This window comes from Schistocerca americana, chromosome 6 (genome assembly GCF_021461395.2).
Source record: "Schistocerca americana isolate TAMUIC-IGC-003095 chromosome 6, iqSchAmer2.1, whole genome shotgun sequence".
Taxonomy (NCBI): Eukaryota; Metazoa; Arthropoda; class Insecta; order Orthoptera; family Acrididae; genus Schistocerca; species Schistocerca americana.
In genome coordinates, this window is record NC_060124.1 from 153,079,266 (window position 1) to 153,096,227 (window position 16,962).

The 16,962-nt window shown below is 41.0% G+C and overlaps 1 protein-coding gene and 1 pseudogene across 1 annotated transcript in view; both read right to left on the minus strand.

Moving 5' to 3' along the window:
- The window catches only part of LOC124619508 (sodium-dependent noradrenaline transporter-like), a 403,071-nt gene that overhangs the window by 357,872 nt on the left and 28,237 nt on the right, over positions 1-16,962 (minus strand). The gene's annotated exons all lie outside the window — the stretch shown is intronic.
- On the minus strand, positions 15,784-15,901 carry LOC124620403 (annotated as a pseudogene).

Sequence of the window (16,962 nt, forward strand, 5' to 3'; positions counted from 1 at the left end):
GATGTATTTTGTACCTTTGTAATTGTATTTTCATGTTGTAAATTTATAATTGTACAGACACCAGTTCTTCCAATTAAGTTACATTTCACTGCACACGTTTCTGTTGGTCATAGTATATGGACAATATGTGAGAAGTAGGGACTGTTAGTGTTTGCACATGTGTTAATAATTCAGCAAGGGACTGGATAACAGCATTGCTGGTTCTAAGGACAATTTCAAAAACTTTGTGAGTGCACAAGTGGTGGTTTATGGACTTGCTATATCATCCGCAAGACTCTTCAATGGTGATTGTGCACCTGCACAGTCACAACAGATGGCTGCTGGCTATCTCTACAAGGACTACAGTGGGTCTGCATCTATGATGACCCACCAACGCCATTATTTCTACAAGGACTACAGTGGGTCTGCATCTTTGATGACCCACCAATACCATTATCTCTACAAAGACTACAGTGGGTCTGCACCTCTGGTGGCCCACCAATACCACAATCTCTACCAGGACTCCAGTGGGTCTGCTATGTGATGACCTACCTACCAATATTCTTCCAAACGTCGAATGACTCTGCTGTGGGTTTGCTATGTTGTGGCCCATTACCTGTCTGCATGTCAAGAGTCAGCACTGTCTTTCCGTTGGAAGGACAACACTACTTCTTCAAGACGGCATGGAAATCCACTACTTCCGTGTGCATTGTCTTTTACTGCTCAGACTTTGAGAAAAGAAACGGCAGTTTCACTGTGATGAATGATCAGGACTGTCTTTATAGACTGTGAGAAAATTTTAGCTTTTGACCAACATTGTATCAATAAGTGTGTGCATTTGATTTCTTTTTTATTGTAATTATGAAAAATTTTATCAAATCATTATTGGCCACTGCCCAAAAAAAATTTGTAAAATTTTTTGTGGGGAGCATGGGGGCTATGTAAGTAGGCTGTTTATGTTTTCTCTATGTAAGTAGGCTGTTTATGTTTTCTTATTGGCAACGTTACGTAGCGCTCAATATGAAAATCACTGGCTGTGCTGTGTGCAGTCTGTGGCTGCTTTGCATTGTTGTAATACTCGCCATTGTAGTGTTAGGCAGCTGGCTGTGAACAGCGCGTAGCGTTGCGCAGTTGGAGGTGAGCCGCCAGCAGTGGTGGATGTGGGAAGAGAGATGGCGGAGTTTTGAAATTTGTCATGAACTGCTATATTTATATATGATGATTTAGAGGTAAATACATTGTTTGTTCTCTATTAATATCTTTCATTTGCTAACTATCCCTATCAGTAGTTAGTGCCTTCAGTAGTTTGAATCTTTTATTTAGCTGGCAGTAGTGGCGCTCGCTGTATTGCAGTAGCTTGAGCAGCGAAGATTTTTGTGAGGTAAGTGATTTGTGAAAGGTATAGTTTAATGTTAGTCAGGGCCATTCTTTTGTAGGGAATTTTGAAAGTCAGATTGCGTTGCGCTAACAAAATATTGTGTGTCAGTTTAAGCACAGTCTTGTATAATTGTTCAAAGGGTACGTTTCAACACATATGTTACAACTTTATTAATAACTACAGAACCATATTTGTTACCAAAAAATTTAAATTCATCAGTGATATCATAATGCTGCAACGTTCCAAAATTCTTGGCTTTCTCATCATGCTTCTCAATAGCTGCCATTTTACCATACTCAAAGCGTACCAGGGATTTGAAGCGTCATGCTCCTGAATGCGGGTACAGTGTGATAGCCACTGCACCATCTTGTTCTTTGATTTCACGAAAGGACTTATCGAGGAACTTGGCTTGAACGGAGTCCTCACTGCACTTATGGTCTTATCTAGTGATATGAAACGTTTACCTTTCTCGCTCTTTATGGAATAACTACCAAGCACATTCCTTTGGACGAAAATGCACTTTGAACTTGGATTGACCACATTCTTATCTCCGAACCAATAACTTTCTATATGCGTGGAATTCAGAAACTACCTGAGTGTTGTATGACTATTATAGTTAACGTGAGAGAACATATTGTTGATGATTAATTTTCGCTTATGTTTTTCTGTCATACTTGTGGGACATGGGATACCGGCATTGTGACAGCAGAATAGTGAAACAACAGAGATACGATTTCTATACTATTTAGTGGTAAACACTATGTACGTAACTTGTGCAATCGTTGTGAAAGTACAGAACCTGTTGCTCCCACTGCCTCTCGGGGCAGCGATCCTATTTTTCTTCTGGTCGGAAATGTTACACCGCCACTCACTTAACCGGGCGCTCCTGTATATATAGAGCGCCAACCACAGATAACACCGTCTTGTACCGTTCCATTGTAATTTTACAATTGCGGGCCCGTACCTGTTCCTTCATTATTGCTTCAGATAACACAGTTATAAGTTGTGTCATCAAATGTCCAAGTGAGCAGCTGTAATACAAAACAAACAGGAGCTAGGTCAGGAAAACTTACGATCTATGTCCTAGATTCCGAGTTAGCAGCAAAATGCCACAACGAAGCAGTTTTCCACGAGATAATTGCTAATCGAGTAAGCGTTTGGCTGGGATGTGATACAACTGCGCTGTTTAATGTTCAGAGTGGGTGATTACTCTGGGGTAACACTTGTACACGACAACAGATTGATACAATGAACGGTTACTTTATTATTGTTTAAGTAAACAATGATTTAGCTCATGTAATATAAGTTTACTTTATTGTTGTTTAATTATACTAAAATTAAACAGTGATTTTGCTCATACACGTTTACCTTGGTAACATAACGTCAGCTGTTATTTACAAGTGTAAAAAGTACGCTGCGCGCCCGCTCGTGTTATGAAAATTGGAGCGCCCGCTCGAGGGTAAATAAACAAAGAAGCAGCGCTACAAAATATGCACTGTTCTAATACAAACGGGCTACAACCTATCACGACACGTATAAAACAAAAACAAATAATATCTGTAATACGAGCGTGCACAAAACATCATACATTATTAAAATATTATATGCTTTTGACCCCGACATGATCTGTCCCTAGTCAAAAGTGAAGTCCCGTGTCCTAGCCAAGAAGCATCTTGAGATTACCACAAAAATATTTAAGACTGGCAGTTGGAGCAGACCCAAAGAAAAACGTAGTTGACAAATTAATGAATGCCTCACATAATCAATCGAATTAAGAATTAAGTGTTGACGTAAAACTAAAAAGTATTTCGTTATATGGAGAAAAGTGTAAGTTTTAACAGGGGTGCAAAGTTACAGTTTGTTATATTTTTCACCTTAGAGCTAGGGATGGTAAAACGTGATTATGATAAGTTTTAAGATGGAGAAGTTAGCATTTCCTTATGGATTTTCGATCTGGATGCTTGTAGTCCGATAAGAGAAGTAAAATACAGCCAGATCAGAGCCTACAACTAATGCATCTGCCCATTCACAAAGTGGCTGCGTTACTATTCAGCTAGTGACCTGGTACTGCCTCCAATATGCTCTCATTTTCGTGGTGATTGATAACATACATAATTCGCTATGTTATATATGTGATTATTAGGGTGGCCCTACTCTTCAATAGCTGTTGAAATTTTTCTTGGTTTGTTTTATGCATACTGGAAACTAAAAACCTCATTACTTAGACACAATTCAGTAGTGGCCACTTGTTGCTTCATTAAACCCATAGTTAATCTCCGATAGGGAAGGAATTGCTCAACTATATGTTCAGTGCATCGACAGCCCAGGATGGTTGGTAAACAAATTATTGACATGGTCTATTGTTTCTTTATCTGAATGTAAATTCGTGTTGGAACTAAGACCCTTTGGTTAAGAACTGTTGCTGTAAGTCTTAATACTGACAGAAGCTTTAGGGTTGGATAAATAAAATCCTTGGATAACAAATGATATACTGAATTGGACAGAGCACTAAACCGCTTAAGTCTATACAAGGCATTTGGAGTAGACGGCATTCTCTCAAAATTATTGCTATTCTCGGGAGAAAATACCATGACAAAACTATTCTAACTTGTATGCAAGATATATAACATAGGCGAAATGCCCTCAGACTTCAGGAAGAACGTAAGGTTGCAGATGCAGTTGCGTGACAGATGAGAATATTACTGAACTGTTGGTGTAATAAGTAGCAAAACGGTTTGCAAATTTCTGACACGAATTATTTACAGAAGTATCGAAAAACTAGTAGAAGCCGAGCTCAGAAAAGATAGGTTTGTAGCATAGCCTTCAGCTACATTTGCTACGACCTAGCAAGGCGCCGTATTCAATTGATGAGATTCTATTAATGTATCATCAAGAGCGATGTTCTACAAATGTGGATTAAAGTTAAGCATTCCAGAAGCTACGTACTTTTCTTTATAGCATTCATTACGTATCCTGTTTCAGACCTCACGCCAGCCTGCGTGAGTTTAAGCGCGTGCCTTTCGGCTTCCTCTCATTGTGTCTAGGCTGTCTTGCCTAGACACAACAGTTTGGATTCCGAGGAAATATAGGAATATGTGAGGCGACACCGGCCCTATCTCAGAAAATATGCTGAAGAATGGCAAACTTATGTTTCTAGCATTCTTAGATTTTGAGAGAACATTTGACAATGTTGACCAGAAGAAGCCGGCCGGTGTGGCCGTGCGGTTCTAGGCGCTTCAGTCTGGCACCGCGTGACCGCTACGGTCGCAGGTTCGAATCCTGCCTTGGACATGGATGTGTGTGATGTCCTTAGGTTAGTTAGGTTTAAGTAGTTCTAAGTTCTAGGGGACTGATGACCACAGATGTTAAGTCCCATAGTGCTCAGAGTCATTTTTTTGTTGTTGACCAGAAGACACAATGAAATCCTGACGGTAGAAGGGATAAATGGAGGAGTGTAAGGTTTTTAACAACTTCTATGAAAACTAGACGGTAGCTGAAGAACATGAAGTGTAACAATAGTTGAGAAGGGAGGGATAGAGAATGTTGTAGTCTGTTCCGGTGTTATTCAAATGGTTCAAATGGCTCTGAGCACTATGCGACTTAACTACTGAGGTCATCAGTCGCCTAGAGCTAAGAACTAATTAAACCTAACTAACCTAAGGACATCACACACATCCATGCCCGAGGCAGGATTCGAACCTGCGACCGTAGCGGTCGCTCGGCTCCAGACTGCAGCGCCTAGAACAGCACGGCCATTCCGGCCGGCTCCGGCGTTATTCAATCTGTGCATTGAGCAACCAGTAGAACATACCAAGGAGAAGTTATGAAAGAAAATTAAAAGTTCAGAGAAAAGAAATAAAAAACAATGAAGTGTGCGGTTGGCAATGATAATGTAATGTAGTCGAATTGTGAAGAAAATAAATTTGTGTTACAACGTTACTAAAAGTCGGAATCATTTAGATAGGACACGTCCTGAGGCATCAGGAAGCCGTCGATTTGGTAATGGCGGCAGACGTGTGTGTGTGTGTGTGTGTGTGTGTAGGGGATGTGCGTAAGTACGAAGCTTCGAATAAAGTAAATAGGTTCAAGTGGATGCGGGTTGTAGTAGTTATGTAGAGATAAGCAGAATACATATGTTAGATTAGCTGAGAGAACTGCTTGAAATTGATCTTCGGATTGAAGAACAGTAGGAAGAACATATGCATAATTCTCTAATGAAGACTTTTTTTCCTCATATATCCTGAATAATTTGATGCAGTTCGTCATGAGTTCCTCTCCTGTGTCAATCACATTACAGCCGCTAAACGTTTTCAGTTATATTATTCATGTATTCTAATATCTGTCTTCATCTACAAATTATGCCCTCTAAGGCTCTCTTTAGTACAATATATGTTTTTTCCTGTTATCTTAACAGTCTAATGAGTACAGAATATGGATTTAGAGTAAATCGAAGAAAGACGAAAGTAATGAAAAGTAACAGGAATGAGATCACCAAGAAACTTATCATCAGTATTGATTTTCACGAAGTAGATGAAGTTAACGAATTCTACTACTTGGGGAGGAAAATAACCAATGATGGACAGAGCATGGAGGACATCAGAAGCAGATTAGCACTGGCAAAAAGGGCATTCGTGGCCAAGAGATATCTACTGGTAACAATCATAGGCCTTAATTTGAGGAAGAAATTTCTGAGAATGTGCGTTTGGAGCACGGAATTGTAGGGCAGTGAAACATGGACTGTATTAAAACCGGAAGAAAAGAGGATCAAAGCATTTGTGATGTGGTGCTGTATCAAATTGTAAGACACACAACATGTGCAGTGACCACCATGTCACTTGTGTGCCAGAAGATAAAATTTGTTATGCAAATTATCTATAGAATTAACACAACTGTAGTAACCAACGAATTACCGTAGAAGGCGAGAAGGTGCTAAAGAACAGCTTTGCGGACGCCTGCAACCATTTCTGATTGTCAGCCGATACAAAATGGTCTCGGCGACTCTCACAAGGCAGAAAACACTTCTCACACAACAGTTTGGAACTCGTACTGCATGTCGGCAGCAATGAAATGAAATTAAAATTAGCGTCACGGAGTGAGTCATATTCAGCCACAAGTAGAGTACAACTGAACGTAGCAGTCTATTGTAATAATTACACTTTGATAATTCTCGAATGAAATATCTGATAGCCTATAAGCTTCGTTAGTATGAAATAGTCAGGACCTAATTAAAGAGCAAACATCGCCAATTGCAAAGCGCTGCGTAGCAATTCCAACCCACTTAAGGTGTGACATTGGGTTGTCAAATTTATAATTTGATTTGAGTAAGGTTGTTCCACATAGACTTTATACCCAATCTCATATTTAACACTGCGAAATATCTGTGTTATCCATCACTATGCCAATGGCAACATAGTGTAGACAGTACCGGCTCGCTAGCTAAGTGACAACGTAGTCGCTCTGTGAAAGCGAAGATGCGTTAGTTCTAGGTTCTAAACTCGCTGGAGACATAGACAACTTGTCTACTTTTTACTTGTCCTCTTACAGGGATGGCAGCTTCCAGATCGAAAACCAGCAAGGAAATCATAACTTATACATTTTAAGTCTTGATGTAATCTCGGTTTACTATCCCCTAGCATTAAAGGTGAAAAATTTAACAAATTGTGGTTTTGCACTCATCTTAAACTTTCATTTTTCTCCTTATACCCTCATATTTTTTTAGTTTTTGTGAACATACATCGAATAGTTGTTTTTTAGATCCGCTCTAACGGTCAGTCTTAAATATATTTGTGGTAATATCAGAATGTTTCTTCGGTATGACACAAGACTTCACCCAGACACAGATCACGTCAGGGTTAAAGTGCGTAATATCTTGCTAATGGGTGATGTTCCGAACAGTCCCGTTTTAAAGATACTATTTGTCATTTGTTTTATTAAGTTAGACTTTCCTTGTAAGAGTATTGTGATAAGTTGTAATTCGTTTGTATGAGATCAGTGCTTATTTTTATAACGCTTCTGATTAGTTTACTAAATATAACAGAACAATATAAAAGAGAAATTAATCATTAACGATTTATTCCTTGCATTAACTAAAACAGTCATTTGATGCTCAGGCAATTTTTTATTCTATGCCTGTAGAAAGCTACTGGTTCGGAGATAAGGTTGTCGTCAATCCAAGTTTAAAGCGCATTTTCGTCAACAAAGATATGTTCTCGGAGGTTTTCTTATAAAAAGCGAGAAAAGTTAACGTTTTTGGGCGCTAAGGAGAATATTTACTGTAGGGATTCCTTTCCAGCCAAACTCCTGGATAGATTCTTTTTTAAAATAAGCAGCTTTTAGTAGCGAGTTTTCGTAAGTAGCAACACTAGTTACAGTTTCCATGGTCGCTTTTCTTATCCTACGACCACAAGACGCCTCATTTCTTTTTTTCTTTTCCTTTTTGCAACAGATGCCACCCGCGTTGGATGTGCTCCAGGCATGCAGTTCTTAACACAAACAAATAGTTTAATAATTTGTGCCACCAGCTGCACAACGCTACATTTTGGGATCTTACAATGCCTTTGGCTTCAGATATTTTTTCAGTGCCAACCATTATTTTAATTTTATGAAATTAACACGACGTGGTTTATTTACCTGTCCGATCATACTGTTTCAGGTTTTCCGTTATTTCCTTAAAGCGACAGGCAAATGCTGAAATAATTTCTCTGAAAAGACACAGTCGATTTCCTTCCCCATCAAACTTTTTATTCACCTCTAATGATCTTGCAGTCGAGATGACGTTTAATCTTAAGCTTCCTTTCTTTCTATTTTCTCCAACATTGCCCACTGACTGCAGGTGTTTCACAAAGGTTAAATGGTCACAGTTCATCACAATGCCCAGTAATCCGTAAAAACCTCATTCATCAAAGCACCTTCGTCTACTTGAATGGAGCTAAGATCTGGATTGAAAAGATCTGGATTGAAACGAGAAAACTATTTTCTGATGTAATTTACTTCATTTACTTATACCATACATGGCGCAAATGTTTCCAGCTTCTTACGCTGCCTACAACCTACTGTTAAATCTACAGAAAACAAAGTATCACATATGTTAGACTTCTAATGTTCCACGGTTCGTTTACTAGCTTTTAAACAACACTCCTCATAACCTTAAAATGTGCAACATTCACTAAGTCACCCTAAGAACAACTAAGAACCTAAAATAAAAAATGATAATTGATAAAGACACTGATGAGGCAAACATTGTGACGACCTACTTAATAGCTTGTGTGTCCGTCTTTGGAACGAAATACATCACTGATCTGTGTATCAGGAATCCGACAGTTTTTGATAGTTTTGTGGAGGTATGTGGCATTACATGTCTACGTACAGCTCATGTAATGCGAGTAAACAACGGGCCGCTGATTTGCGTACACGGTGATAGCGTCAGATAGCGGCCCAGATTTGCTCCATAGGATTTATACCAGACGAATTTTGTCACAGAGACATCAAGGTGAGGTCACTGTAATGCCCCTCAAATCAGTGTAGCATGGTTCTGCCGCCGAGACACGGACAATTATACTGCTGAAAAATAACATCGCCGTCGTGCAGACTTCAAGCATGACGGAATTCAGATGGTTGGCAGCTGTCAGCGTGTCTTCGATTTCGATTACTACCATAGATTCCACGCAAGCGTAGGAAAACGTCTCCCACAGCATAATACTGCTCCTACCAGTCGGGGTCCGACCTCGTATAGCAAAAATTCACCCAAAGAGCATACACGTTTTCATTGATCGACGTTCCAATCTCGATGGTCCCGTGCCCTCTGCAATCGTAATTGACGATATCGTTGGGTCAACGTGTGAAGACGTAGCGGTGGTATTCTGCAAAGCTCCATGTTCAACAAAATACGATGAACGGCAGGCTCCGAAAAACTTGTGCGTGAACCAGCGTTGTGCTGTGTTGGCACGGATGCCGCGAATCACCATCTATCGTACGTTACAGAGCAGACAAGTCTCCGAACCCCACGTTCTGCGGCGAATCGTGGACGTCCAACCATTTAGTGCCTATTGATACTTTCACTGCCCTATCTCTTTCGGAGATGATAACGACAGTACCATCTGAAAATTCGACCAGCTTCACGGTTTTCGTGATAATACTTCAAAGGTTCTGCCTAATAATAATCTTCCCTTTGTTAAAATAGCTTATCTCAATGGATGGAAAGCCACCAGACGGCATCCAACGTCGCGGTGTCAGTGGTCATAATGTTTTGGCTTATCAGTGTATTTCGTACTATTTAGGTACCTGTGTGACAACGTGACAGACGAAATCTCCACTAACTTATGCGACAAACTACATCGTTCAGGTAAATTTTGCCCTGGTGAATAACATACATCAAAATTTTTCTCGTGCGTAACAGTTACATGAGATGAAACGCTATTTAAAAAAAGTAAAAAAACACAATGTGCTCCATATCGGGCGTTTGCATTTAGATTGCAAAAGATTTATGAATAGACGACGAATATATACACCACCATAGGAGCTCATGTGGATAGCAGCTCTTCGTGCAGAAAAGTCTGCTTCCTGCCGTGTTGTCTGTTCGTGTAGGCAGGCGTTAAGTGATTTTATTTCAGTGATTACAAAATCAAGTCAAAAGGACGTAATGGATAGCCAAGGTGTATATATAGTGAATATCTGAATACCGATGTGAACGAACAAGCAAATAAGTCTTGAGCAGGCTGTAATGAACTTCCAGCGAATCAGAATTCTCGTCCAGTAGGGAGTATAGGTCGTTATGACAAAATCAAAAACCAAACCTCTGTGTATTTAAGTGGTCTGTCGGAATGTTTCTAGCTTAGTATACCCTACTTTATTCTGGGTGTTGGGACCATGTCCACAGCTTAGAAAACTCCTCCAAGAACTTGTTCGCCAAATTAACTTATCATTTTTTCGACGTTTAGAGTTTACTTTAAACGTAACTATTTCTTAAATTCACATTTCTGATATTCCAAATTCTGTATCTGTGGGATACTACTCTATATTCACAACGAATTATTTGGAAAAGTTTTGCTTTAGGAACGTACAATTATTTGTATACGTTTGATCCATTAATGATTCAGCACATTTGTCATCAGTGCTTGTCGTTAGTCCCTGAAAGCTCGGCAGTATTACAGTATCTGTAATTTTCATAACATTAGAGCTATAAGCTAGTTTGGTAAACTGGTTAGAATTTGTAAGTACCAACGTGTACGCAGTTTGAAATTAGGTGTCAGTAGCAAATAGAAGCAGTAAAAGACAGATGAACGCCAGTAAATGCAATGATTTAGGAGCTGAAATAGAAACATATATAACAAATGGGAAACAGCGTTAAAAATCGTGTGAGGTAAAAACGCAAAATAAATCAACTCTTAGCTTTATAACAGACTAGCAATATGTACAGCATAAAAATAAATTTTTTAATGTTGTGATAGGTAAAGAAGCAGACCTCCGATCATCACACGAATAACACAGCACCAGGTTGTGACCACTCGAGCGCCAACTTTAAGACAGGCACGATTTGACACGATAGTCTACATTAAATTTTCCTCTGATATCCTGATTGATAGGCCAAACATAAATCACCTTATTAAATATTTGTGACAGAAAATGAACTCTTGTGATTAGTGATTTAAATCGGTGGTATGTTCTCAGTCAAAAATTTCTAACACTAATTAAGACTTACAGGATCCAATCATCGCATCTTTAAGACAGACAATTTCACCAAGATTCTAGCTATGAAACTGTCTCAGAGACTAAGATCAAAAACATCCACGGCGAACAGATTCATCCGACAAGGTAACTGAGGAGAGAAGAACCATGACTGAGCAAAAACAGTGATAAGAGCACGGTGAATTGCACAAGCTTCCTAACAACTAGGAAAACCACAGAACACGAAGTACAAAACACGAAGTTCACCAACATATCAAGGATATCGTCGACCAGATGAGGAGCGACTGCAAGACGGACAACACCACAATTTCTGTGAATGTAAGCTTTCGCAACGTATAGTATTGAATACAAGCTCTCGGGTTTCCAGTCGTGTGGTCAACACTGCCGTCCGGCTGGGAACTCTAGAGCTTTTTATCAACACCACAATTCTTTACCGAGCTATCAAATCGCAGGTAACTCCCCAATCGGCATAAGCAATTCACCTCCAGGAATCAGATGGAAAACTGAAACCTAATAACCAAGATTGCAGTAAGAGACTATTCCAACAAACTCCTATACTCAGAGGAAATTGTGAAGAACCTACGCTCTTCTCGCAGCACTACACACTAAAAAGGAAATGTAGGTTTATTTCTGAACTCAAACCCAACACAGGAGAAGTGGTAGGTGGTACTATCGTGGAGCTGCGGAAATGCTGCAGCAGTGTAATGTGCTATCTAATTTTTTCACTGTATCCTGTAAGTATTGTCTGATTATTTTTTCTGTAGATTTTGAAATGTCACCCATGATTGAAGACGAATATGTTTTGTAGTTAATACAAATATTGTTAAACCAATGTAGGTAACCTTTGTAATGTGATGCATATTATCGTTATACCGGGCCAGTGCCAATATGAAAGGTTAGATAAATATTTTGTTGCGTGTCAAGGAGTAAAGTGAAATACTAGCACTAATTCTTTACGTAGTTGTGTGACGTCAGAGGGAATGCACACCACGCTAGTGTTAGACGTGTGGTTGTGTGGATGTGCTTGTTCTGTGCGGAGTGAAAAGTAAGGTCCACGAGAGACCAAATTACAGTACGAAGTGCGAGGCATAACGATTGCGACAAGTGTGGACAGGTATGCCGGGAGGTGATAATTGAACTGTGTTCCAAATGCTGCAGTGCGGGTTGTATACATTGCAGGACGCTGAAAAATCGTAGTTTTCATTACCTAGTGCGCTCGCGGAATATGCTGAAAAGAATAACAGGTGAAAAAATAACAGTTTCACTTTCAGTCACCAGGTAAAAATATGGCGGTGTAAGAAGTCAGAATGTGGAACGTTTCCTGTTTTGATATCAGTATGTTGTTTGTCACTTGGTGACATGTGCTCATGTCTTTTGTGAAGTGACTCTGTGTGAAGTGGTAAGAGGGTTGAAGTTTTCCATACGATACGCAATGGCTGTTGAGCAGAATGGCTACTGACAAGTCGTTTTATCAGAATGGCAGCAATAGCAGCGCTGGGAATAACGCCAACAGAAACAGCTACGAAGAGGCTCCTTGTCAATCAATGGGCTAAAGAATACGATTAAGAAATTTGAAGAAGTGTGTGAAGTAAGTGGTGCAGCAGGCAGAGGGAAGTGGCCCATTCCCATGGAAGTTGTTGATGTGGTTGCTGTAACCATAGCCGACTCTGCAGCACACGCTTGAAATTCAGCAATCAGTGCTCGAGCTGTACCGTGGGAATTGTCTCTCCCATTGTCAACAGTTCAAAAGATTTGGCAGTGCATTTTACTCAGTTATCCCTACAAGATTCAGAATGTCCACAAAGTGAAGCTCCTAGATGGGCTACACGGCTTGGCATTGACTTTCGTTTTTTTTGGCACACTTGAAAATGGATGACATTTGATCATGGAATATTATTTGGACTGATGAGGAATATTTAACCCTGTACGGTGCCGTGAATGCACAGAACTGTCTCATGTTGAGTTCTACGCCACCACATATTGTGCAGGAACAATCACAGCACTCATCTTATGCGACTGTGTGGTGTGGATTTGCCCGCTCCTTCATTGTTGGTGCATTTGTCTTCGAGGAGGTGACACCACACGAGCATGTTAGGTGTACAGTGACATCTGTGACCCATAAGGACCTCTTTGTGCAACACGTGATTCCGAATTTGTAAAAACACAACTGTGTCCACACCACTATTTTCATGCAATATGTGGCGAAACCACACGTCGCTTGCCAGGCAAAGAGTTGCCTCAAGAAATATTCAGTAACGACAGCATCATCTCTGGTCAATTTTAAGATGTGCAAAGTTCCAGATACCCTGACCTAAATCCACGTGCCTTCTGGTTGTGGTGATATATGAAAAGTCGCGTCTATCAGATAAGAAAAGTCGTGTCTATCAGATTATATTCGGACTCTTCCTGATCTGAAGAATAGCGTAAGACGACATATCGCTCTGATCACACCAGATATCCTGCGAGCAACTGTCAAATCATGCCGTGTTACGGATGCAGCAAGTTGCTGAGTAGGTAGACCATACTGAACACATGTTGTAACTTATGACCATATCCTAATAAACGTGTCGGAACCACCATTATCATGTGTCTGATCGCTCCTCCCCTTTCCCTGCTCCCACAACACATTCAAACCGCTTAGAGCGCCAGCTGTTCACGTAGAGGTAGAAAGTGGAACTATTATTTTTTTCAGCATAGTCCACGTGCTTACCCATTAATGAACATACCTACGATGTTTCGACGTCCTGCGATGTGTACAGCCTGCAGTGCACCACTCGGAACACCATCAATTTAATTGTAAGCACCTGGCATAATGCTCCAGGACCATCAAGATCCTGCCCCATAACTGGCAATCGCTAATGTTAGGGCGTCCATAATAAATGGAGTAAAAATAACATTGTCACAGACATCGAAGCCAAAGTGTCGACGCCTCTGACAGACTGTAAGACTTAATTTTCGTTCAAATCAGAAATATTGTGAAAAAAACCTAGTGACACTGAGTGAAATTTTAAGTAATAATAGTTACTTGTTAAAATTCTAACTTCCTCATCTCATCTTTCACCTATGTCTTTGTGTCCTTGACTAGAAATGGCTCTAAGCACTATGGAACTTAACAGTTGAGGTCATCAGTCCCCTAGAGTTATAAATTACTTAAACCTAACTAAGGACATCACTCACATCTATGCCCGAGGCAGGATTCGAACCTGCTACCGTAGCAGCAGCGCGGTTTCGGACTGAAGCTCCTAGTACCACTCGGCCACAGCGGCCGGCCCCTTGACTAGAGTCCTGCATATTTCCTACTACAGAAAATCTGAGCACCATTGATTCGCAAAAGAGAATCTTGTACGCTTTCAGCCGGCCGAAGTGGCCGTGCGGTTAAAGGCGCTGCAGTCTGGAAACGCAAGACCGCTACGGTCGCAGGTTCGAATCCTGCCTCGGGCATGGATGTTTGTGATGTCCTTAGGTTAGTTAGGTTTAACTAGTTCTAAGTTCTAGGGGACTAATGACCTCAGCAGTTGAGTCCCATAGTGCTCAGAGCCATTTGAACTATTTTTTGTACGCTTTCCCCCACTAATCGGTTATTCACTTCGGAAACGAGTGCCTTAAAATTTTCTGATACGGTTAGGCTCACGCGATCGTGGTCGATATATTAGCATAGCTGATTAGTCAGGGGTGGATGCGGGGGGGTAGTACGTTACGATATGTAGGTAAGGAGTCAATAAGAAGAGTTTATGACATCCTAGTGATCTCGGAGACAGAAAGACTTCCACATGATTGGACCTCTGTAATCATCTACCCGCTATACAAGAAGGCAGACGGATCAGGCATTAACAACTATATATAAGATATTTCCCAAAGCGTTGCTCACAAAAGTGGAGAGTATCAAGCCAGATTCAGGAGATCAGGATTATGGCATGTACAGAACAGATGCTGCACCTCAAAACAAACACTCATGAGCCTCACCTTGTCGGCTTCCAAAAGGCCTACGAAACGGTAGACATATATTCCCGCTTCCAGACATTAACCGAAATAGGCCTAGGCAACAATTCACTGAATCGTGTGGAAGTGACGCGTACTTATACGACATCCATAGCAAAATTCAGAGGAGAGTTGTCAAAGAACTTCAAGATAAGAACTGAAGACAATAAGTGGTCAACTCAAAATATCAACTGCATGATGAAAAAAAATTATTCGTGGATGGTCGAAGACATTTATGGATGACTCTGGATTGATAATTGGTTACAAAAAGAACAAGTTAGTAGTCAACTGTATAGTCTTCGCACATTGCCACACACTTTTAGCATAGTGTAGGAGAAGTTACTTAGCAAGTCTCCTATTTCACACATATAAAAGCTAAGGTTGGATTTAAGCTCACCATCAACAAGACTATATCACAAATATCAGAGGTACAGGCAACATGATTCCATAGGGTGATACAGTAACACATAAAACTCTTTCAGATATCTAGAAGAGTGGATAAGCCCGAAAATCAATGGCGACTTGACCCTGAACAACATATGTACCAAACTGGAGAGAGTCTATCATCTCTGTAAGCACTCCGCCTTCAGGCCACAAGTGACCCATCCGGACCATCCGACCGCCGTGTCATCCTCAGCTGAGGATGCGGAGAGGAGGGGCGTGTGGTCAGCACACCGCTCTCCCACTCGTTTTGATGGTTTTCTTTGACCGGAGCCACTACTATTCGGTCGAGTAGCTCCGCATTGACATCACACCCCGAAAAATGGCAACAGCACATGGCGGCCCGGATGGTCACCCATCCAAGTGCCGGCCACGCCCAACAGCGCTTAACTTCGGTGATCTGACGGGAACCGGCGTATCCACTGTGTTAAGGCTGTTGCCCTATCATCTCTGTAAGAACATTCGCAATTCTAAATCTCTTTCTCTCAAGATAAAACTCCGACTCTACAACACCGCGTGGTGAGACCTTCGGAACTGTAGGTTCCGAAATGCCTATACATGATAAGGAAGGGACAAAGTGTCACTATCTTTTCAAAAAATCATAACTAGGAAACTATTAGGGATAGAGAATCGTGGTTTGTTGTAAAACGTTTAGTTGCTCTGAGAAATTTTTACGTTTTTGATTTGTCACAGCTCTGTCTTGGAGCGTATCAAAATGGTGACAGACTAGGAGAAGGCGCAATATATCATCTCGTGTGCAGAATCCAAATCTGTGACAGCGGTACAGAAGTATTATCGACGCCACTGTGGAATGGCACAACTGGCAAAAATAAGCACAACGAGATGGTTAAAAAAACTTAAAGAGGAGGCTATTTTAAAGACGTTCCGTGACGTGGACGGGCCCCCACCCCCTTGTGTCTCAATCACTTGTTCACTGGGTACAAACCGCATTTCAACGCAGCACCCAGAAGTCAACTCGTCATGCATCAAGAGAACTGCAGGAAGCAAGATCAACTGTCCATAAAGTGACACATAAGCGGTTATAACTCCCAGCGCACTAAGTGCAAATGGTCCGAGCACTGCAGCCAAACTATCGTCCCCTGTGGTACGCATTCGCGTGTCCCATTCTGGCCTCCATAGGTGCTGACAGACACACTAAAAAGCACCTGTTCTCAAGACTAAGTAACTTCCCACGTTTCTTGACTTGTGAATCGTCACAAAATTAAGATTTAGCGCTCCGAAAACCCACACAATATACTTGAACACATCCGTGATAGACCGAAGAGAGAATGATAACGGGAAATGTTTACCTGGACATGATGCTCGAACAGTTCCCGCTACCGCCTATCGCGTAGGTACATCCGTCTATCGTCTTCCAGCATGACAGTGCACATCCACGCTGAACTTTGAACATGTGGTATTGGAAATCCTCCTCGAATGTTTTAATCTCATATGGCAGACAGGAGTGTTCCCCACCTCGTGGAGGGAGGCAATCCTCATCC